Raw genomic sequence first — 24,402 nt, forward strand, 5'->3', positions numbered from 1 at the left:
CTTCCAGGGTGCAGCCGGCTACACCGCCGATGTCTCTCAGTCGTCTGCGCGGAAGAGCCCTGCAAATACACCTGCACCTACTCTGCAGTAACACGATGGGTGGCATCAGTGGTGGGTCCTCATAGTGATACCCAGGAGCGGGCATTATTGGACACAACAGACAGGATTCGCGGAGACATGGCAGTGGTGGTGCCAATATAATGTGTGCTGTTTGTTGCTCTGAAATTCAATATAGGTAACACCCATGGCAAACCCTCCGACACCCTTGTGCACCCCCTTCATGCTCACGAAACATTTGCCTTATGCTGCCTACTGCACATATGTGATGCATGCCCTGTGGCTACAGCACAGGTGGTGGCAGGTTGAGTGAGGCTGGCCGTGAGGGAGATGCACGAGAGGGTGAGCATGGGATAGAGCCATGAGATTGTATGAGGATTGGGTCGCGTGTTAGTGGCAGGATGAGTACTGGCGAGGTGAGTAGGTGGAGGTAAGATGAGGATGGGGTTTGAGTGGGTATGAGGGGTGATGTGACAGAGTAGTGTTGGCGGTGCCGAAGGAGATGTGGGGTTGGGGCAGTGTTGTGGCAGATGGAGTGTAGGGGAAAGACTTTGTGTTCTCACTGTGGCTGACCTACTGCGGTCATTGGAGCGCCTCCTGCACTGTATGCAGGTGGGCGATATGTTGGTTGTGCAGGTGACCCCCTCTGCCACCTCGAGCCAGGCCTTCTTGGTGGCAGAGGCTGGCCGCTTCCTCCCGCCCACCGGGTGCAAGATCTCTGTCTTCGCCCTCCTCCTCACCCCATCTGATGATACCTGGGGTGAGGCATCATTAAACTGGGAGCAGCCTTCCCCCTGGGCTGCTCCATGCTGTAATTTGTTCCATTGGTTGCAGCATCTGTCAGTGGAGGACTGCCCCTTTAAATAGAGCGCCTCCAGCTGACAGATCGTACTGCGCATGCGCAGCCCGCCCGACGCGCAGACCAGCATCGTGGACCCCAGAGGAGCAGGTAATTGATTCCTATTAGTGTGTTGCCTGCTACGATCGCGCGGGCAACCCACTAATTTCACCGAGCGTGTTGACCACGCTCCCGAAACCCAACCCGCCGGAATCCCGCAGGCCTGGTAAAATCGAGCCCATTGTGTTCATTCCAGGTACCATACTTATGAGTTAAATATAAAATAGAGATACTGGAAAGGATTCAAAGAAAGGCAACAAAGATGCCTCCTGGCTTTGGATCATTAATCTATGAAGAGAAACTAAGGGAATTTGATTAATTTTCCTAGGTGTGAATATGATTAAAAGATAAAATGGTCCAAATTTTTAAAATAGTTTATCTCCGATCGCATTGTAGACAAAAAATAAAAATTGCATCTCTCGCTGTAATTATGTCCCACTCTCAATCTTTCTGTCTTTCTGTTTGTCTTCCATGTTTTCTCTCACACTTTTATGTTGCCATCTCTATATTCCTGACAGGTGTTAGCTTGGATCAGTTGGTAGCATTCTCAACTCTGAGTCATAGATTGCTTGGCTCAGTTACTAGCATGGCCTAGTTGGTATCATTCTTATTTCTGAGTCAGAAAATTCAAACCTCACTGGATTTCAGCACATAATCTAAACTGATGCTTCCGTGCAGTGCTGTGGAAGTGCTGTACTGTCAGAGGTGCCATCTTTTGGATGAGGTGTTAGACTTTGGCACTATTGTCTACACTGGTGGATGTAATAGATCGAATGCCGCAATTTTAAGAAGAGCAGGGAGTTTTCCCAGTGTCTTGGCCAACACTCCTCCCTCAGCCAACACCAGCAAATAAAGCTGAAATTGACTTTAAATGTATGATGGCAATACACATTGGATAATCATAAGTACCAGAGTGTTACCATATAGGTCCCGAGCCATCATGTAATCAGCACTTAGTTGTTTCTGTACATTTTTGTTGCCACATCTGTATTTTTCTGACTAAGACACAATGTACATCGTTATGTGAGACTCCTAGTGGCCTACAAGGTTCCTTGGGTTTTGTTGAATCTTGTTGCATTGTTCATTGTGGCTCATGAACTGGGAGTGGGAAAAAATGCTGCCTAAATGTAACATTTGCAGAGGTGATAGAACAAACCTTATAGAAGTTTCACAGAAGTGATTCAGCAGCAGTGATTATGCTTTGAATTGACTAGTTGCTTAATTGCATATCAAATCAAGGATGTTTACTATATCAGTGCCACAAATCAAATATTAAATAATAGCAACTGACAATAGGAGCTAATAATAAATTTACATGAACAAAAGTTACACTCTAACTATAGCTGTGTAGTCCTGCTGACTGCGCTTTCCCCACTTCCTTGATCTTGTCTATTCTGATAACCACTCCCAGTTGCAGTGGTAAGATGTGAGTGACCTTATGTACTAGTTAAATGTGGAGGAAGTCTCCTTGGTTCACTGTGCCCTGCTTAGACTGGCCAGACTCAGTACACTGCCCTGGCCAGATTGCAATAGCCTGTGTCCTACCCACAGACCACAATTCCACACAAACAGGAAAATAAAATCCATGATCATTTTACAGGAATACATAGACAGCTCACATACACTCTCTTCGTGTCTTGTTTGGTCATTCACACACTCTTCCTGTTTCTCTGCTCACTCAATCACAGCGTCATTTGTGCATTCGGAGAAAAACAGAGAAAGAGAGGGACACTTAAAGCCCCAATTTTGATTCGGAGAAGGGGTTGGGGGGGGATTTGTGCAGGCGGGGCCAGAGGCGGGAGGCAAACTGTCCCAACCTTGGCAGCTTGAGGCCTGGGAGATTTTAACTCCCTTGCCTCATCTCCATAGAATTAGCCAGTCTCCCACTTGTAAGCGGAATGTCAGGCAGCAGGAGGCCACTGTCAGGGACTGAGGGAACGGTCCTCAGCACTCAGGCAAGTCGTGATGGTGGGTGGGCGGTGGGTTCGGGATCAATGTGGGGGGGGAGAGGTGAAGCATATGGCAGAGGAGGCCTAAACTTTCCTTGTGGGGCCTGAAGGTGTACTTTCATTTTATTTTTATTTTTATCCTGTCATATTGGTTATTTTTGTTTTTTGTGTCACTTTTTGGGGGTTAATTTTGACTTTTGGCGATAGTGTAAATTGCCTGATATCAGCTCAGTCGCCCGTTAAATACCTCTCCGTTTCCATTTCCATTGAAGTCAATGTTTAATGGACGGCCGAGTCGATAACACACGTTTTATACTATCGGCAAAAGTCAAAATCACCCCCTTTATCTTAAAGCTCTTTTTTTATTCAATATCTGTCTTCACTTTTGATGTCCTTGTACTGGGTGCAGAAAAAAGAGAAAAGCACAAAATACATTTTTTTAAAGTTTATGTTCTCCTTCCCACTGAATGGGATCCGCCCACACTGAAAAATAAGAATAGATTATTTTCTGTTGGTTGGTATGACTCATATTTCAAATATCTAAATTTACCACTAGCAGGAATAAAGTGCTGGACACATAAAATTAGGGTTCTCACCAGTGGTGATGACTGGTACGGACATCTAGCCCAGGGCAGGGTCTATTTAAAATAAACCTTGCACCTAATTAAGAGACAAATGAATGACTGGGCCCCTGTCACACCAGAGTGCCATTAAAATCAATCCCAAATCTATCAGAACACTTTTCCATTAATTTGTCCTGGAACTCAGGAACAAGTGGTGATTGCCACCAACCTGTCTGGATTTATCTGAAATGCCCATAGGAACATTAATCCTTGTCCGCATTCAGAATTGGCATTTGGGCAGTGGCCTGTTTCTGTTAAGCTCATCGCCACTCCAAGTGTAGACCTCTATTTTTTAACTTTTTTAAAGCAAGGAGGTAAGATAGACACCATTGCTGCCCAATGTTATCACTGACTTGTGATTATTTGCAGTAGCAACAGGAGCTGATACTTGGGAACCTACACATGGGGGGGGGGGCAGGTGACTAACCAGCTCTCCAGGGGCGGGTCCATAGTTTAAATATTTTAATGAGGCTGCGTGCCTCACATTTTAGCAGGCTTTTAGATTTAACGCCTGTGAAACTACTGAATTGCAGCATCCATGGAAATCAAGAATCTAAAGTCTTCAAAAACACACAGAGCATTTTAGTTTATTTGGTGATTTGATATCTGCAATGCCTGGTTAAATCCAAGGCTACATAACTAGACTTTCAAGGTTTTGCTCTGACCCATGACTAGATAAGCAGAGATCACACCCATACTCCAACCGCTCGCTGTCAGTGACTTGTATGCATAACAAGCATCATGAATCAAATGCCTACTTGGTCACCAAATTGTTAAAACATTCCTAAAATAACTGCTGGAAATCATGTGCTATTTCCCAGGATAAAAGCAAAGAAAAAGTGGGATTGGAGATAAACTGCATTGCAAGACTACCAGCGATAAGAAGCATATAACAAGATAACAAGACTAAAACCAGAATTGCCTTACCTCCCAGCAACAGTACCAGCAATGAAAAAAAATCATAGAGTCATAGAGTTATACAGCACGGATAGAGGCCCTTCGGCCCATCGTGTCCGCGCCGGCCATCAAGCCCAGTCTAATCTAATCCCATATTCCAGCAGTTGGTCCGTAGCCTTGTATGCTATGGCATTTCAAGTGCTCATCCAAATGCTTCTTGAATGTTGTGAGGGTTCCTGCCTCCACAACCCTCTCAGGCAGTGAGTTCCAGACTCCAACCACCCTCTGGGTGAAAAAGTTCTTTCTCAAATCCCCTCTAAACCTCCCGCCTTTTACCTTGAATCTATGCCCCCTTGTTATAGAACCCTCAACGAAGGGAAAAAGCTCCTTAGTATCCATCCTATCTATGCCCCTCATAATTTTGTACACCTCAATCATGTCCCCCCTCAGCCTCCTCTGCTCCAAGGAAAACAAACCCAATCTTCCCAGTCTCTCTTCATAGCTGAAGCGCTCCAGCCCTGGTAACATCCTGGTGAATCTCCTCTGCACCCTCTCCAAAGCGATCACATCCTTCCTGTAGTGCGGCGACCAAAACTGCACACAGTACTCCAGCTGTGGCCTAACCAGTGTTTTATACAGCTCCATCATAACCTCCTTGCTCTTATATTCTATGCCTTGGCTAATAAAGGCAAGTATCCCATATGCCTTCTTTACCACCTTATCTACCTGTTCCGCCGCCTTCAGGGATCTGTGAACTTGCACACCAAGATCCCTCTGACCCTCTGTCTTGCCTAGGGTCTTCCCATTCATTGTGTATTCCCTTGCCTTGTTAGTCCCTCCAAAGTGCATCACCTCGCACTTTTCCGGGTTAAATTCCATTTGCCACTGTTCCGCCCATCTGACCAACCCATCTATATCGTCCTGCAGACTGAGGCTATCCTCCTCGCTATTTACCACCCTACCAATTTTTGTATCATCAGCGAACTTACTGATCATACCTTTTACATTCATATCCAAGTCGTTAATGTAGACCACAAACAGCAAGGGCCCCAGCACAGATCCCTGTGGTACCCCACTGGCCACAGGCTTCCAGTCACAAAAACAACCTTCGACCATCACCCTCTGCCTTCTGCCACTAAGCCAGTTTTGTATCCAAAGTGCCAAGGCACGCTGGACTCCATGGGCTCGTACCTTCTTGACCAGTCTCCTGTGTGGGACTTTATCGAAGGCCTTACTGAAATCCATGTATACCACATCCACTGCGTTACCCTCATCCACACGCCTAGTCACCCCCTCAAAAAATTCAATCAAATTAGTCAGACATGATCTTCCCTTGACAAAGCCATGTTGACTATCCCTGATTAATCCTTGCTTCTCCAAGTGGAGACTAATTTTGTCCTTCAGAATTTTTTCCAATAATTTTCCTACCACTGATGTTAGGCTCACTGGCCTGTAGTTCCCCGGTTTTTCCCTACTCCCCTTCTTGAATAATGGTACTACATTAGCGGTTCTCCAGTCCTCTGGCACATCCCCTGTGGCCAGAGAGGTTCTGAATATATGTGTTAGAGCCCCCGCAATCTCCTCCTTTGCCTCACACAGTAGCCTGGGATACATTTCGTCCGGGCCTGGGGATTTATCCATTTTTAGGCCTGCTAAAACCGCCAATACCTCCTCCCGCTCGATGTTAATATGTTCGAGTATATCACAGTCCCCCTGTCGTATTTCTATGTCTACGTCGTCCTTCTCCATAGTGAAAACAGATGCAAAAAATTAATTTAGAACCCCTCCTACATCTTCCGGCTCCACACACAGATTGCCATTTTTGTCCCTAATGGGCCCTATTTTTTCCCTAGTTATCCTCTTACCCTTAATATACTTATAAAACATCTTAGGATTTTCCTTTATTTTGCTCGCCAGTGTTTTTTCATGGCCCCTCCTTGATCTCCTAATTTCCTTTTTAAGTATCCCCCTGCACTTTTTGTACTCCTCTAGGGCTTCCTCCGTCCTTAGCCTTTTGTATCTGCCAAAAGCCCTCCTTTTTTTCCTAATCCATTCTCGTATATCCCCTGACATCCAAGGTTCCCTGGAGTTCTTGGAACCACCCTTGACCTTTACGGGAACATGTTGCCATTGTATGGTCTCAATCTCCCTTCTGAAAGACTCCCATTGCTCCGATGCGGATTTTCCTACAAGCAGCTGATCCCAGTCCGTTTTGGCCAGATCCTGCCTTATCCTATTAAAATCGGCCTTCCCCCAATTTAGAACCTTTATTTCTGGCCCCTCCCTGTCCTTTTCCATGACCACCTTAAATCTCACTGAATTATGGTCACTGTCACCAAAGTGCTCACCTACGAGCACTTCTTCCACTTGGCCGGCCACATTCCCTAGAATTAGGTCCAGTACCGCCCCCTCTCTTGTAGGACTTTCTGCATGCTGGCTCAAAAAGCTCTCCTGGATGCACGTTAAGAATTTTGTACCCTCTAAGCATTTTACACTCTGAGTATCCCAGTTAATATTGGGGAAGTTGAAATCCCCCACTATTATTACCCTATTATTTGCACAATTTTCTGAGATTTGCCTACATATTTGTTCCTCTATCTCCCCCTGTCTGTTTGGGGGTCTATAGTACACTCCCATCAAAGTGCTTGCCCCCTTTTTGTTTTTAAGCTCCACCCATATGGCCTCATTTGAGGAACCTGCTAATATATCATCCCTCCTTATGGCAGTAATTGATTCTTTAATTAATATTGCGACCCCCCCCTCCTCTTATACCTCCCCCTCTGTCTCGCCTGAAGATTCTGTACCCCGGAATATTGAGCTGCCAGTCTTGCCCCTCCCTCAACCATGTCTCTGTGACAGCAACAATATCATACTCCCATGTGTTTATCAACACCTTCAGTTCATCCACCTTATTTGCAAGACTCCTTGCATTAAAATAGATGCCATCCAGCCTTGCTCTTACATATTTGCCCTGTCTTCCAAGCTGACTTGTTTTTTTCTCAATATTTGGCTGCACATCACCCCCTATTGTAGCTCCACTCTGTATCCCATCCCCCTGCCAAGTTAGTTTAAACCCCCCCCAACAGTGCTAGCAAACCTCCCCGCAAGGATATTTGTCCCGCTCTGGTTCAGATGCAACCCGTCCGACTTGTACAAGTCCCACCTTCTCCAGAAGCAGGCCCAGTGATCCAGGAAACTGAAACCCTCCCTCCTGCACCAACTCTTTAGCCACGCATTCATCTGTTCTATCCTCCTATTTCTATACTCACTAGCCCGTGGCACTGGGAGTAATCCAGAGATTACAACCTTTGAGGTCCTGCTCTTTAATCTGCTACCTTGCTCCCTAAATTCTTGATGCAGGACCTCATCTCCCTTCCTACCTATGTCGTTGGTCCCAATGTGGACCACGACCTTTGCCTGCTCACCCTCCCCCTTGAGAATGCCCTGAAGCCGCTCAGTGACATTCATAACCCTGGCACCAGGGAGGCAACAAACCATCCTGAAGTCACGTTTACGGCCACAGAAACACCTGTCTGTTCTCCTTACGATAGAATCCCCTACCACTATAGCTCTTCCACTCTTTTTCCTCCCAGCCTGTGCAGCAGAGCTACCCCTGGTGCCAGGAAGTTGGCTGCTGCTGCCTTCCCCTGATAAGTCATCCCCCTCAACAATATCCAAAGCGGTATATTTGTTTGAGAGGGGGATGGCCACAGAGGACCCCTGCACTGCCTGCCTGCTCCTCTTACTCTGCCTGGAGGTCACCCACTTACTTCCTGCCTGTACAACCTTTACCTGCGGTGTGACCATCTCACTAAACGTGCTATCCACGACGTTTTCAGCATCGCGAATGCTCCATAATGAATTCATCCGCCGCTCCAGTGCCGCAATGCGGATTGTCAGTCGCTGCAGCTGGATACATTTCCCGCACACGTGGTCGTCAGGGACACCGGAAGGGTCCCTGATTTCCCACATAGAGCAGGAAGAGCATAACACGAGGCTGGGCTGTCCTGACATGACTTACCCTTTAACTAATTAATTCAAATTAAATGAATCCCACCAATTTTTGTGCTTTGTGCTTTGGCACCAGCCATGAATCATAACTACTGCCCTTAACATTGTTGGAAAATAATGATAAAACATTGAATATGATGATACACAAATGGATTTTGTCCCCTACACTTGGGTGTCTATGATAATATAAAGAAGATCCATTTGTGCAAGAGGGATATTTTTATCTTGCTTCACATCTGTAATAGCATTTTTTTTTCTTAAAAGAATATGGACACCCAAAACGTGTAGTGGTCCACATTTGATATTTGGTTATGAACCAAAATGCCTTAATTAGGGTCACAAATTCAGTTTGATGCTCATTCCTATTTGATAGTTTAGAATTCTTAATAAATAACTGGTACAACATGATGATCTATCTCAAAGAAGATATACTGAGACTATTTAGTGGAGTATATGTTGACTTAGGCTTAAGTAACATCACAAAAGTTTTAATTTAAGGCTGCATTTTTTCCCCCAGAGGATTGGGAGATGCAGTAGGTTGCCTCTTACATTTCATACCTGGATTCAAATTCAGCCCACACTGGTGAACTCAAACTATCCAGAATATAATAAGGGCTTGTATTTATATAGCTCCTTATCACAGTCTCTCAGAAATGCCTCAAAGTGCTTCAGATAGAATGAATGTAAATGAAAATTTTACTATTTGCTAGATCCCACAAACAGCAGTGAGATGAATGATTAGTTAATCTATGAGGAAGAAATGTTGGCCCCTATGAGAACATCCTACTCTTTGAATAGTGTTGCAGAATATTTAATGTCCATCTTAACCACTGTAAACAATTTTACAACACCAAGTTATAGTCCAACAATTTTATTTGAAATTCACAAGCTTTCGGAGGCTTCCTCCTTCCTCAGGTGAATGTTGTGGAACCTGAGGAAGGAGGAAGCCTCCGAAAGCTTGTGAATTTCAAATAAAATTGTTGGACTATAACTTGGTGTTGTAAAATTGTTTACAATTGTCAACCCCAGTCCATCACCGGCATCTCCACATCATCTTAACCACTAGAAGAGGCAGACAGGGTCTCAGCTTAACACCTCAGTTGAAGGACTGCACCCCTGAAAAAATTTAGCAGCACTTTGTACTTTAACGGAAACATCAGCCTAGATTATGTGCTCAAATCCTGGAATGGGGCTTGAAATCACAGCTTTCTGGCAGGCAGATGTGCTATTAACTGAGCCAAGCTGACACATATACCATAATTAGACAATAAAATGCCATAATTAGACAATAATATGCCATAATTAGTCAATAATATGCCATAATTAGACAATGTTACTCAGAAAGACAAGGAGATGAAAATTATTCTGTCATGATACAGTAAGTTCTACATATCTGCTGTGACTGGTTTTAAGGCATAGAGATAATTTAATTTAGGGTACACTCACCACTGCATCTGCCCACATTGTACATTGCTTTTGGAGTGCATGATATTGGCACTAGATGCAAAAAATCCTCTATTCCCAGGTATTGTTATTCCTAAATGTTGACCAGTACAAATATTTTGTGTAAAATAATTTAAAGCTTGGTGGAATGAGGGAGATGGAAAAATTTGTTTAGGTTTTTTTTGTATTTTATAATGTTTAGGTAAGATATAAGGCTCTGATATTCGATTGATAGCTATTTTGAAAACTTGTTTCAAATCAGTCTTACAAGCTAATTGGCATGTCACATTTAATTTTATTCAGCGTTATCTCTAAAATGACATGCATGTGGATTGCAAAAGAAGCAGAGGGACATGATATCCCTGTGTGTGTGGCAGAAGCTATTTTGAGCCTGCTGTCATGAGTTTCTAACCAGGCTGGTATTTGGTGAGTCAGCAGCTGACTTCAGTAGCTGCAGCCACACCAACAAAGATTTTATTTTCTGTAAAATATTTTAATTGTGTCTTTTTAATTTTAATATTCGCTGTCCTGAGTTTTTAAAAAAAGATTCATTCTTGGGATGTGGGTGTAACTGGTAAGGCCGGCATTTATTGCCCATCCCTAAAAGCAGCTTGATACAACTGAGTGGCTTGCTAGGCCACTTCAGAGGGCAGTTAAGAGTTAACCACTTTGGTGTGGGACTGGAGTAACATATTGGCCAAGCCGGGTAAGGACGGCAGGTTTCCTTCCCTAAAGGCTAGTTGAGTTTTTACCAGCAGCTTCATGGTGACTTTTACAGATACCAGCTTTTAATTTAAATTGAATTCAAATTCTCAAATGGTCATAGTGGGATTTGAACTCACATTCTCGTTTCCAATGGGCTGAATAAGTGTCTCTTCCTTATAAAAAGGAAGCATTGTCTTATAATTCCCTGGTGATTTGTAGGGGAGAGCATTCCTAATGCAGTATATGTTTGGTTTGGTGACACAGTATGCCTCCATGCTCGTTGCCAGTCTGAGTGGAAGTGGTAAATATGCATCTAATTTCTAGTAGTGTAATGGTGGGCATAGCTTCATTCTTTCATTTTCATTAGTGGTCTTGCCATTATAGTTGGAGTGGTGGGGTTAGCTTTATTTAAGATTTGTGGTCATTTTCAAATTTTAGGGTCTTCAAAATTAAAACACTGGAGAAAATGCTGAAAGCTGCAGTTATTATTGGATGATTAAGGTTAATTAAACTATGCCTCTATTATCATTCTTTTTTTTAATGTTTGTTCTTTTGTCCTGAGTCTGTAGGCAGAGCAAATATACAATTTTGTCTGGCAGCATTACAATTTAATGACACGTGAATTCCTTCTGGTCTGTGTGACATTTGATGCCATGCACAATGTTTCAGGGTTGGGGTGGGGGGTTGGTGGTGAAGGGAAGGAATGGAATGCCCGACATAATAAGCAATTCCCCTGATGGAAGGAGAGCTGTTGGTTTTCACTTCTTATGTTCTCAGGTGATGAAAATAATTAATATTGATTACATTAATTGGCTGCATGAGAAAAAAGTATATAGTTTACCGGCATTTGTCTATCGTGAAAGGCCTACTTTGATCTGAAGGGGTAAAAGTTGCTGTGTGTTTTTGTGTGCAGAATGAGCGCCACGCTGGGAGTGCATGCCCGATCACGTGACTGCAAAGCAGACACCAAATTTGCCCCCTCATTAATTTAAATAAAATAGGTAGCCGGCCAGAGCTATTTACACTGTTTGTTGGCAGCTCGCTAGTCAGGGGCATCAATTTTGCGGGTTGCTGGCACCATTTAAAGACAGCCTGCATCTTTTAAAGGGGAGGTGCACTTTGGCTGCAGGCGACTGTCACTGAAGATTCTATACAATGGCAGGCGCAGCAGCACCTGCAAGGCCCCCCCCACCCCGCCTCACTTCCGGTTTTCTGATGCTTCATTGATTTGTTTTGGTGAAGGAGGTTAGCAGGAGGAGAGACATCATCAATCCACCAGGAGCAGGAAAATATCCAGGCAAGCTGCCCAGGCATGGGTGGCAGAGTGGATGACAGCCAGAAGTAGCATGATTGCAATGCCAAAAAAGTATAATGGCCTCATAAGCATAGCTAAAATAAGCTCCCTAACTCACCTCTCATTACCCCCTGCACTACCTATTGCCCCTGCACTCACAACCCTTCCTTTGATTACCAGCGCTCTCGTCCAATCGCTGCAGCACACTTCACTCCACCTCTTTCTGTTCCTACTGCAGCACTCTGCACCTGCTACTCTCCTCACTGACTTCCGTCACCTCCTCACACCTCTGCCACCTTTTGCACACCAGCAACACTATTCTACCCTGACATGCATGTCTTCAAAAATTCTCACTACTCTTAACACTGACACACTCCCTTCTTACTTGCAGGCCAAGCTCGCACACAGTAACAAGGTGCAGGCAGCCACAAGAGGAGGGACACCATTCATCCATGTGCTGTCCTCACTTGAAGAGCAGGTGATGGACATCAGAGGCAGGGGGCATGTCAGGGGTGTGGGGTCTGGCGAAACTGGAGGTCTCCATCCTTCCCTTCCCACTTAAATTTCACCAGTACACGTGATGCATGTCGAATTGCTGCTGCATTCAGAAGCCAATCACCTGTCTCTACTCACCCATGCCACTAAATGCTAACTCTTGTTCCTTTCTTCTGTTCAGGTCCAGAAGCTCCTCACACCGCTCAGGGAGCAGAAGAAGAAGTAGAAGCGGGCAGCTCGTAGGATTAAAAGGATTAAATTATGAGGAAAGGTTGCATAAACCTGGGTTTAGAGTTGAACTAATTGAGGTGTTTAAAATAATAAAAAGGATTCAGTAGAATAGATACAAAGAAGCTATTTCCTCTGGTTGGGGAATCCAGAAGAAGGGAGCACAATCTGTGGATGCTGGGTCTATTGAAATTTTCAAGACTGAGGTCGACAGATTTTTATTAGGTAAGTATATCAAGGGACATGGATCAAGGGCTGGTAAAAGGAATTGATGTACAATTCCAGCCATGATCTGATAGAATGGTGGTACAGGCTTGAGGGGCTGAATGGTCTACTCCTGCTCCTTTGCAGAACAGGAGCCATCTCTACACCCTACACTTGCAGACACCAGCTCAGAAACTAGCACCACGTGTAGTTCAGACGGTAGGCTAGAGGTGTCAGCACATGGAGATGCACCCAGCACGAGTGTGCAGGAACAAAGGCAGGGGGATAGGATGGCCCAGGAAGCAGTTCACATCCCAGCCCTGCTGCACAGGGTACAGAGGGCCCGCCATGCATAAGAAAACTGATGGTAATCTGCATGGAACTTCTAAGTGCCCTGGGCTGCCTGCCAATGAGCTTGTGCACAACGTCGGAGAGCTTGGAGGAGTCCAGCTCCAACTTGTGTGCTGTCTTAGCGCATGGCATCAAGATCATGCTGTCAAATTTGGAGTGAGTGGTCAGCTCTATGAGCACTGCAGGGGGCCCCACAGTGGCGGGGCCTCTGGTAACATCTCTGACTGCTGCCATCTTGACTCTGGGGTCCAGCATCTCCTCTAGTTTACAAAGCCTGAAGGAGACTGTGAATAGGGACTCCAAGAGTCTCCCAACATGCCTGCATTCGGTTTTTGTGCAGAGTAGTGGTGAGGCTGAGCCCCCTGAGAGTGGCATTGGCTCCATTAGCGAGGCACTTGCTGTCCTCTTTCAGAATGACAGCACACCTGCTCCCCTGCCAGCCTCTCTCCTTAATAAATTGCTGCCTAACAACTCTGGGAGCTTGCTGCACCCTTGGGTGGCAAGATTGTGGAGCATGCAGCAAATAATGGCAAATCTTGAGATTCACTCTGGGTTATACTGAAGGATCCTTCCCTTGTCCCCTAGCAGCCAACCAACCACCCAATGGTTTGGGTGGAACAGAGTGGGGTATTGAGGACTAGTGCAGTAAGAAAGCATCGTGACCATTGCCAAGAAACTGGGCACAGACCTGCATGACTCGCTGTCTGTGGTCACAAACAAGTTACACATTGAGCGAATGGAAGCTCTTCCTGTTGAGAAACAGAAGTGGTTCCTGATGGGGAGCACGCAAGGTTAAATGCGTGCAGTCTATGATGCCTTGCACCTGCAGCAATTCAGCAATGTGGGCATATCCCAGTGCTCTTTCTTTCTGCTTGTCAGCCTCCATGGGGAAGCTAATGAACTGTTGAAGCAAACAGTGCATCAATAACCTGCCGGATGGCCATGTGCAGAGCGAACTGACTGATGTTGCTGAGGTCACCAGAAGCAGATTAAAAGGAGCCAGAGGCATAAAAGTTTAGGGCCACGGTGACCTTCACTGCCACAGGAAGTTCAGGGCATGCCCTGGTGTGGGGTTCCAATTCTCACTCCAACAGGTGGCACAGGAAAGTGACTGTCTTGAAACACAGCCCATCTCTTGCACACTTGTTCGTGATTCCTCTCAGAAACAACACATTGGATGAGAACCTTTAACCAGATGATGAAGATGACACAGATGACATTGAGGATGGTGAAGAAGCAGGACAGCACAAACATCGGCCTGCAACAAGAGCTCCTTTAAGAGGTGCAGGCTGGCTTTAAGAAGTCAGGCCCACTAGATTTCCTGCCCCCGCAAACGGCGAGCTACCTATAAGCAGCGCAATTAGCACAAGCAGCTCGTCAATCAAATTCAAATGAAGTCTGATCACGATAATCCACACACTGACATCACTGAGTGGGTGGAGTGAATGCTCGACCAATATGCACCTCAATAAAATTGACCAGTTTGTGTTCTTCACAGGTGCGTTCTGCAAATTCAAAAATATAATTTTTAACAGTCTTGTTGCAACATTTCATTAACACAAATGGACACAGCAATGAGAGATACTGTGACGGATGTGACTGGGAACCTTAGTTCAGCTAGCTTTTTTGATAAGACGACAGTACGGTTTTGAACTCTTCCTATCGTGAAATAAAGCCATTTTGAAAACTCCTTGCAATTATCTCCCTTGTGCTGACTTCAGATGTTCTTTGTAGATAGGAGCACTCCTGATATAGGTTTGAATGTAATCAAATAATGTATTGGAATTGGTGCTATCCAGTTGCTATAGATCAAGTATCACACAATATTTTCCCCAGAAATGTAGAAAGAAATTGGCCTATTTTACTTTTGGCAGAATATGTGAAGGCAAAGAGTTTGCTAACTTAACCAATTAGTAACAGAGAGGGTTGATGAGGGCAATATGGTCGATGTGGTGTATATGGACTTCCAAAAGGCATTTGATAAAGTGCCACATAATAGGCTTGTCAGCAAAATTGAAGCCCATGGAATAAAAGGGGCAGTGGCAGCATGGATACGAAATTGACTAAGTGACAGGAAACAGAGTGGTGAACAGTTGTTTTTTGGACTGGAGGAAGGTGTGCAGTGGTGCTCCCCAGGGGTCGGTGCTGGGACCACTGCTTTTCTTGATATATATTAACGACTTGGACTTGGGTGTACAGGGCACAATTTCAAAATTTGCAGATGACACAAAACTTGGAAGTGTAGTGAACAGTGAGGAGGATAGTGATAGACTTCAAGAGGACATAGACAGGCTGGTGGAATGGGCAGACATGTGGCAGATGGAATTTAACACAGAGAAGTGCAAAGTGACACATTTTGGTAGGAAGAACGAGGAGAGGCAATATAAACTAAAAGATACAATTCTAAAGGGGGTGCAGGAACAGAGACCTGAGGGTATATGTGCTCAAATCGTTGAAGGTGGCAGGACTAAGAAAGTGGTTAAAAAAACATACGGGATCCTGGGCTTTATAAACACAGGCATAGAGTACAAAAGCAAGGAGGTTATGATGAACCTTTATAAAACACTGCTTTGGCCACAACTGGAGTATTGTGTCTAATTCTGGGCACTGCACTTTAGGAAGGATGTGAAGGCCTTAGAGAGGGTGCAGAAAAGATTTACTAGAATGGTTGAGGGATGAAGGACTTCAGTTACGTGGATAGACTGAAGAAGCTGGGGTTGATCTCCTTAGAGCAGAGAAGATGGAGAGGAGATTTGATAGAGGTGTTCAAAATCATGAGGGGTCTACACAGAGTAGATAGAGAGAAGCTGTTCCCATTAGTGGAAGGGTTGAGAACCAGAGGACACAGATTTAAGGTGATTGGCAAAAGAACCAAAGGCAACAGGAGGAAAAACCATTTTACGCAGCGAGTGGTTATGATCTGGAATGCACTGCCTGAAAGGGTGGTGGAGGCAGATTCAATCGTGGCTTTCAAAAGGGAATTGGATAAGTGCTCGAAGGGAAAAAATTTGCAGGGCTACACGAAAGGGCGGGGGAGTGGGATTAGCTGGATTGCTCTTGCAGAGAGCCGGCATGGGCTCGATGGGCCAAATGGCCTCCTGTGCTGTAACCATTTTATTATTCTACGATTCTATTAACTTTAGTTTGCAATGCAAATTAACAAGTATTTTGAATGTGCCTATCTAAATATTTGCACTGGCTAAAGCAGTTGATTACAAATAACCTCAAGAACTACAAAGATGAATAATAGCTTTCTTTCCCTTCTACCCAGAAGGCACTGGCGTTAGCTGGGGTTCAGCAGCTGTTTGGTCCTTCGTTCAAATGACTATTCGTCATTTATGACTCTAAACAGACTAGTCAACTATGAAAGACATCATAACTGAGCCTTATCTTGCCCTTACTCATCATCCATTTTTGAACACTTTCCAGCACAGGTCATTGAAGTAATCGGATGGGGGAACCCTGGATGATTTTTCTTCTCCCTATCCAAGATTGCTGAGAAAAGTTAAGGCAGCCCAATTGCTGCCTCAGTTGAGATTGGCTAACTCAGCAAAGACCAGTAATCAAACCTGGAGCCGTCTGATCTGTATGGCTTAGTTATACACTGGGCTATTGACCATTGGGGAAGCCAGAAGAGTAGGTTTATCACATTTCTGATAAGATTGACTGATCTTCCTTGACATTACTTATGGGTAGTTTGAGTTTTGGAGCACAGATGTGATTGCCCACAGATGTGTTTAATCTAGCCTGTTCTTTTAAGGCCACTACTCAGATACATCCTGTGGGGAAATGGTTTAAACCCGAAGATCAATTAAAGATTAATTGCTGAGGGAAGTTTCTGTACATTGGCACCTGCTTGTAAATCTTGGCGAGAGGCCAGATTATTAAGGTCAGAAAAAACAGTAAGAAATGATTGGCTTTTTTTTAAAAAAGTGTTAAATTTGACACACGAGGTGTTTTGGATGCATGATACATTATACTTATATTGCATAATTAAGGATATAAGAAAACAAATAGGTTTATTTTGTTCTCTTCATTTCCCCACTAATAAGCAAGTTACTCAGCATCGCACCATCTCTCACAATGAGAGAGGTGGGTGTCTGCGGACTTCTGATTAATTGGTATTAAAGCTCCATAAGAATTCAAATAGTGTCAGTGGCAGATAATGGCAAACTATATCTCCGTTCTTCGCCGTCCTGAGCTACAGCATGACACTACTGCACAGTGTTTCATCTAATGGGTTGGCTGAGAGCTAATAAACTCAACTAATTGAGGCATGCAAGTTTGAGTCACAGGCAACCTGCAGCTTAAAGTCACAAACTTCACAGATATCAGGTAAACTTGAAAATGAACTGTTCTCAAATTAACATACAAACAAGGTCTCATTCACAATGATAAATGTGACATGGTACTGCTGCTGTGTCTTTAAAGATGCAGACATTGAACTCAGTGTATACAATGAGGTAATAATCACTGATAAAACTTGCTCAAGTGCAATCACAAAAATTGTGCTGTTGTGAAGTCAAAGTAACACCAAAGAATTCTCCACTTATTAAAAATGGTAAGAGTCGACCACAATTCAATTCCATTCAGTTTGTCTGATGCTCTTGCAGGAAACACGGAGGCTGCCTCTTTCTTTGCCAGCTGCCATTTTTATGATTCTTGGTTAGTATCTGTGGTAAGCCTGTACTTCCTCAGACAGGAACACATTTGTTCAGCAACACTTCTAATTTCCTCTTCAACCTTTCGTAAGTTTTAGTTGCCTCTGAAATTTCTGGTAGTTTATTTTATTTTAAATATTGACATTTCAATTATTCTCATAAAATAAAAATCTTTAATTTCTATTACCATTTTCTGTACTATATACATAAGTCAGATTTAATGTAGAAAATCTTGATAAACATACAAAACTGTGGATGGGTGGTGCATATTGTTGCTACTCGATTTTCTTGTAACCAACAGAAGGGGGGAGCAAATTTCTCAGTGCCTACAACACTAACTGCTTTTTGTACTTGACAGCGTGTATACGAAGATGGCGGAAGACAACTTTGCGGCAAGATCATTAATTGAATTCGCACTGTTCCTAGCTAGGACTACACTTGGAGTTCCACAGGCTATTTCTTCAAGGAGACATGTTTAACCCCAGATATGCTCTGCGCTAGAATACAACTACTTAATTGTAAGAACCTTTGCATTGGTCAGAAAGCCACAGGAATGTGAATTTTATATGTTAGCATAGTTTTTAGTTTTGTTTGATTCTCAAGCCTATGGGGCAGGTTTACCATATTTTCTTTACATACATTTTTAAATATAAGGATTAGCTTAATATTTGCACCATGTGTACAATGAATTATTTAGTTTTCCCTTGTAAGACATTTTTGTACTACTTGCCAGTTTGGCTCAATTGGTAACACTCTTGTCTCTGAACCAGATGGTTGAGAATTCAGATCCCACCACAGTACTTGAGTCCACAATCTAGGCTGACACTCCAGTGTGGCACTGAGGGAGTGTTGCCTTGTTGAGGATGGAGTCCTTCAGATAAAATATTATGCTGATGCCCTCTTTACTGATTCAATGCATGAGCTCTCTGTTTCCTGACCAACATTCCTTCCTCAACCAAATAGAGATTAACTGGTCATAGTCATAATCAGAAATGGCTGTTGCATTTGCCCCACATAAAAGCAATCACTACAATTCAAAATATTGTGTTTGACATTTCTGGAAGATGTGATAAGGTGTGATAGAAATGCATGTCCTTTCTTATTTTATGCTATTTCACAGTGAGTTGTGAATTTGATAGAAATGAGAAATTGTCCTGATACAAATTATCAAATATTTTCATGTTATATATTTTTATTTAAATTGTACTGTGGACACGGAATTGGGATTTTTTTTAAATGGAGGCCATGGCTGCTGTTTCTGTTAAGTTATTTTTGTCCTTTTAGCTTGAAAGCCTGGAAGCAATGCAATGGAGGTTGGGGTGGGGAGAGGGGTGTGTAAGAGGCTCTGTCAAGAGTTTTGGTGCTAGCTTTAGAGGATGGTCTGTCTATTTATATCAATGACTTGCAGGCATATGTTTATCAAGTCAAAATTGGTTTAATTAATTCCTCAGACAATGTATGCAAGTTTGCCACAGCGAGAAAGAGACTGCCATTGGGGGTGAAATTGGTCACCACCAGTGGTACAAAACAGGCTGATAATGAATCGATAGCCAGTTTTACACCGCCCTCAATTTTCTTTTCCATGTGTAACATGGGCTGCCGATTCACTAACAGCCTGATTTGCACCATTGGCGGTGACCAGTTTCACACCCATTATGTGTAATGGTTGTTCCTTTATTTGTATCCTGTTAGGGAAGCCATTGTTGTCTCAAAATTAGCACTTGTGATATGTTCCATTCTCCCAGTTTCTCCGTCTCCATCACGTCTGCTCTGACGATGCCACCTTCCACACCAATGCTTCCGATACGTCTTCCTTTTTCCTCGACAGAGGATTCCCCTCCACTGTAGTTGACAGGGCCCATGACCGTGTCCATCCTATTCCCCGCACTTCTGCCCTCACCCCTTCCCCTCCCTCCCAGAACCACGATAGGGTCTCCCTTGTCCTCACCTTCCACCCCACCAGCCTCCACATTCAACGTATCATCCTTTGCCATTTCTGCCACCTCCAGCGTGATGCCACCAAACACATCTTCCCCTCCCCTCTCGTGTCAGCATTCCGAAGGGACCGTTCCCTCCGAGACACTCTGGCCCACCCTTCTATCACCCCCAACACCCACTCTCCTTCCCACGGCACCTTCCCATGCGAGTGCAGGAGTTGCAACACCTGCCCTTTCACCTCCTCCCTCCCACCGTCCAGGGCCCCAAACACTCCTTCCAGGTGAAACAGCAATTTACTTGTACATCTTTCAATTTAGTATACTGTACTCGTTGCTCACAATGCGGTCTCCCCTATATTGGGGAGACCAAACACAGATTGGATGATGGCTTTGCTAAACACCTCCACTCAGTCCGCAAGTATAACCCTGACCTTCTGGTCGCTTGCCATTTTAATTCTCCATCCCACTCAATGGAAGCTCGAGGAACAGCACCTCATCTTTCGTTTAGGCACTTTACAACCTTCCGGACTCAACATTGAGTTCAATAACTTCAAATCATAACCACTGCTCTCATTTTTTCGGACAGCAGGTGCTGGTAATGGTTCTGTTGTTGCCATTTCCAGCTCCTCTAGACCCATCTTTTGTTTCTTTACTTGTCCCATTAGCATTCTCCTTGCCTTGCACCATCATCCATTTTGTCCTTAATCACTCTTTTCCCCCAACCTATCATAGACCTTCCCTTTTGTTCTTTCCTCCCCTCCCCTCCCCTCCCCCCTTCCCTGGCTCTGTACTTGCTTAAAAACTATTAAATCTTCTACTTCTTCCAGTTCTGACGAAAGGTCATCGACCTGAAACGTTAACTCTGTTTGTTTTTCCACAGATGCTGCCTGACTTGCTGAGTATTTCCAGCATTTTCTGTTTTTATTTGTGATATGAAAGGTTTCTTTTTAGCATAAAAGCCTTACGATCTCTTCTCATCTTTAGTTCACTCAGTCCCATGTGTTTCCAAGATACTTTGATGAGGCAAACCTCTGAGGCAAAGGTGTGTATTTAAATTTCAAAAACTCATCAAAAGACTTCATTTAAAGGACTCTGAGAATTTGAAATGCTTTGTTATTTTGGTCACAGAAAATGGTTTAAAATATCAGGAACGTATAAGCACTGGATTGCTATTTTATTTGCTGCTTTATTTTGCTTTGGTATAAGTTTGAGTCTTGCAATAAGTTTGATGAGTAGTTTTACCTTAAACGATATGATTTGTTAGCAAGGTGTTTTTCTGTCTATTGGGAGATCAGGGTATGTATGTTGGGCATTCCATATGACTTCTAGAATACAGGAGTATAGGCAGCAAATGTAAATTGTACACAGCCCTTCCAAATCGAGATTCCCCCCCACCCAGATGACCACAGTACATACTATTATGGATATTCCTGGGTGGGAGAGGGGGAGGGAAATCAGGCAGCATTCCCTCCAGAAAATGATTGAATTTTATATTAAAAATAATGGCTCCAAAAGTCCATGGCTATTCTGAGTGGACTCTTGCCCTAAAGTTTGGCAGAACTCCACTGGAATGGCTGCAAACTTCCATCAATTTTTAATGCGGGAATTTATCGCTCTTTACTGTGAGACAACATTTTTTTTAAATCATTTTTAGTGACTAGTTCCAGCATTAGGCAATTACTGAGTACCATGTGGTCTGCATGCATCTGGCACATGCCATTTCTGACAACATGCCATTTATATTTGGTGTATTTTTTGCAGTAAAAATATGGTACATCACTGGCATCTCCCACGCAGAACAGCCATTTTTATAATTCTTCAAAGTGGCCTTTCCCCAGCATCACTGCATCTTGTACACATCATGCTAAACTATTGTAATTTTGTGCCTATAATGTACAAAATTTTTTTTGGATTATAGAATTTAGAGATTTTCTGCTACAAAATTCTACCTTGTGCATCCATAAAGTTTATTCAGAGATTGTACTACCACTTGCACTAAATGTATGTTAAGCAGTAAGTTCATGAGTTTGCATACATTGGCCTAGACATTGGATTAAGCCAGAATTGGACTGCGATCCAGGTGCTGCACACGTTGCCTAATGAGGCCGGCAACAGCACCACGGCAAATTGGTCATCTGGCCTCATTTATTTAGCACGAGCAGCCCCCTCACCTACTGTCTTCTAACAGGCCCATCTGCTGCTTATCCTGGTTCTAGAAGCTGCTGCTGCTCCTCTTCCTCCACCCAAAGCAATGAAGAAGAAATGGCACTCATGAGACGCTTTGAGAGCTTAATCAGTGTGAGTAAAGCAACAAAAAAACACAGAAACAGGCAATTTCCAAACTCAAAAATCCCTTGGAAATCCGCTAGGCACAATAGTACACAAATCACTATAATGCTGAGTGCGTTTTTAAATAGGGCTCTCAGCCAGTCAGTCAGTGCTGAAGCCAGTCCCATGAGGTTTTACTCAGCAGTCGAGACTTCCGTCCCATCCAGTTAAAATCGTATCAGGGTCCTAAATACATCATAGGACCCCGATTTGAATGTATTCATGAGGCACCCGCCTGCTTCCAGCAGGCACTTCAGCCACCTAAATGAAATCAGGAGTTAAAATGGGTGCCAGTGGGATTATAGCTGGAATGGGGCGGTAAGTCAAACTGATTGATTTTAGTGGGCCCACTGCCCTGTTTCTGCAGAGTGGGTTTAAATCAACCCCACCAATTTGACCCTAGTGATGATTGATTCCAGTGTCTGCTGAACTTCCTGTGTATTTGTTGGATTCCTTTCAAACCTATAAGGAACAATCTTTTTTACTTCCTTATGCTGTCAACTATAATCAATTACAGGGCATCATAAGTAAACCTGGGCTTTCTGCACCTTGCTTATTCCACAGCTGTAGTTTACTCACTGTAACCCCTACATACCAAATGTGCTGGTTAAAGAGTGATTAAACTTCACAGCAAGTGTAATTTTGTTAGCTTCTCTGTTCTGCATTAGTACTAATGCATCAGATCTTAAAGATATTGCACTGAGTCAAGCTTTGTGGAAATGATGGTGCACCAAAAAAATAGGAATTATAGTTAACTCACATTTGACTCACCTGCAGTGCACTAATATTAACTAGATGCTTATAGGTGCTTATCGAGTCATGAATATTTCACTTAAAATTGTAAATGTTTTTAAAATGGAATATACCATCTTGCAAGACAGCTCTTTGGCATTCTGTAATCCCTGTGTCATTTTGGAGACATATCAGATGAATCAGAAAGTGGAAGATGCTGGCAAGTGTACAGCACAGCAGAGAGTCTGCAAAACAATATGGAACTGCTTTACTTGCTGCAAGATGAACTTCTCTTCACTAGGAAGTACGGCAGCCTATCAGCACAGGCTGATATCTCAAGGCAAGATAACCCATTAAATAAACAAAAGCAAGGTTATTCCCCCAAATTTAATAGCCTCTCTCCAAACAGTTTCCCTCTATATATGTCAGTTTACGCCCATAAGTATTGCAACTACACTCTTTCCCTTGAGGATGATATAAATATATATTTTCATATAACCTCATGACTAAAACCCCTTTATGCATACAACCGTTACAGGAAATAAGAACTGCATGACTTAACAGTGGAGCGGAGTCTATCTGATAGAGGATGTGGTGAATCTGTACACATTGCTCTTATTATTCAGGCCTTGCATGATGAACTACTAGTCACTGATCACATACAGAGTTTGCTGTGTTCAATGAGTATGCAAAGTTATAAAAAGTCATTGTGCTTATCATGAAATCTAAGGTTTACTGCTATGATGCGTAGAAGCCTGAAAGAGTATTTCACACAATGACAAATTTACATCAATGTAGACAATAAAACTCAGTTAGATTTTAGAGTTATCAGTCAGCCTATCTCAATCATCAGTAAAGTGATGGAAGGAGTCGTCAACAGTGCAATCAAGCAACATTTACTCACCAATAACTACCTCACTGATGCTCAGTTGGGTTCAGCCAGGACCACTCTGCTTCATTACAACCCTGGTCCAAACACAGACACAAGACCTGGTATTCCAGAGTTGAGGTGAGAGTGTCCACCCTCGACATCAAGGCAATATTCGACCTGAGTGAGGTACTCAGGAGCCCTAATGAAACTGGAGTCAACGGGGATCAGGGGGAAAACTATCCAGTGTCTTAAGTCACTCTTGGCACAAAGGAAGATTGGACTTGTAGTGTTTCTGATCCGTATGCAACTTTGCGTTCTGTCCCTTAGAGACCTAGGCTGTGTTCTGCTCTATAGTGCAATGCAAAGGTTTAAAATGACAAGATCATGGTAAGTCTTTTTGTTTGGCTCACGCATAGTTTATCTATGGCAATGTAGGATGTTTATCCCACTTTGTGTGATCTATCAGCCCACATTATTTGTAAGTGTTACTGCGTTCCTCCCTGCCCGATTGTGATGGCTCTTGACCATCCTGACAGACCTTCTTTCGTGCAAGAATCTTCCAGCAAAGCAGCTAGTCAGCCATTTATATCTTGTAGTGATGCCACAGGAGTCTGCTGGCATAGCCTCCTTGGGGATGTGGAGTCTCCACCAGCAGAACTTGATGCTCAACCCCCGATTCTGTGGGAGAAGTTTTTTCAAGCTTTCGATGCCACGCCGC

The 24,402-nt window shown here is 43.6% G+C and overlaps 1 long non-coding RNA gene across 2 annotated transcripts in view; it reads left to right on the top strand.

The window, feature by feature from the left end:
- Nucleotides 1–17,812: 17,812 nt before the first annotated feature.
- LOC137326147 (uncharacterized) overlaps nucleotides 17,813–24,402 on the top strand; it is a 49,852-nt gene continuing 43,262 nt past the window's right edge. The window contains exons 1-4 of one of the 2 annotated variants that reach the window (XR_010964123.1): nucleotides 17,813–17,903; nucleotides 18,175–18,334; nucleotides 20,738–20,795; nucleotides 21,942–22,126. This is a non-coding gene — a long non-coding RNA (uncharacterized lncRNA). Of the gene's footprint in view, nucleotides 17,904–18,174; nucleotides 18,335–20,737; nucleotides 20,796–21,941; nucleotides 22,127–24,402 lie in introns of those variants that run through there. The other variant, XR_010964122.1, reaches the window with a different exon arrangement.

This window comes from Heptranchias perlo, chromosome 10 (assembly GCF_035084215.1).
Source record: "Heptranchias perlo isolate sHepPer1 chromosome 10, sHepPer1.hap1, whole genome shotgun sequence".
In the NCBI taxonomy this organism is placed as follows: domain Eukaryota; kingdom Metazoa; phylum Chordata; class Chondrichthyes; order Hexanchiformes; family Hexanchidae; genus Heptranchias; species Heptranchias perlo.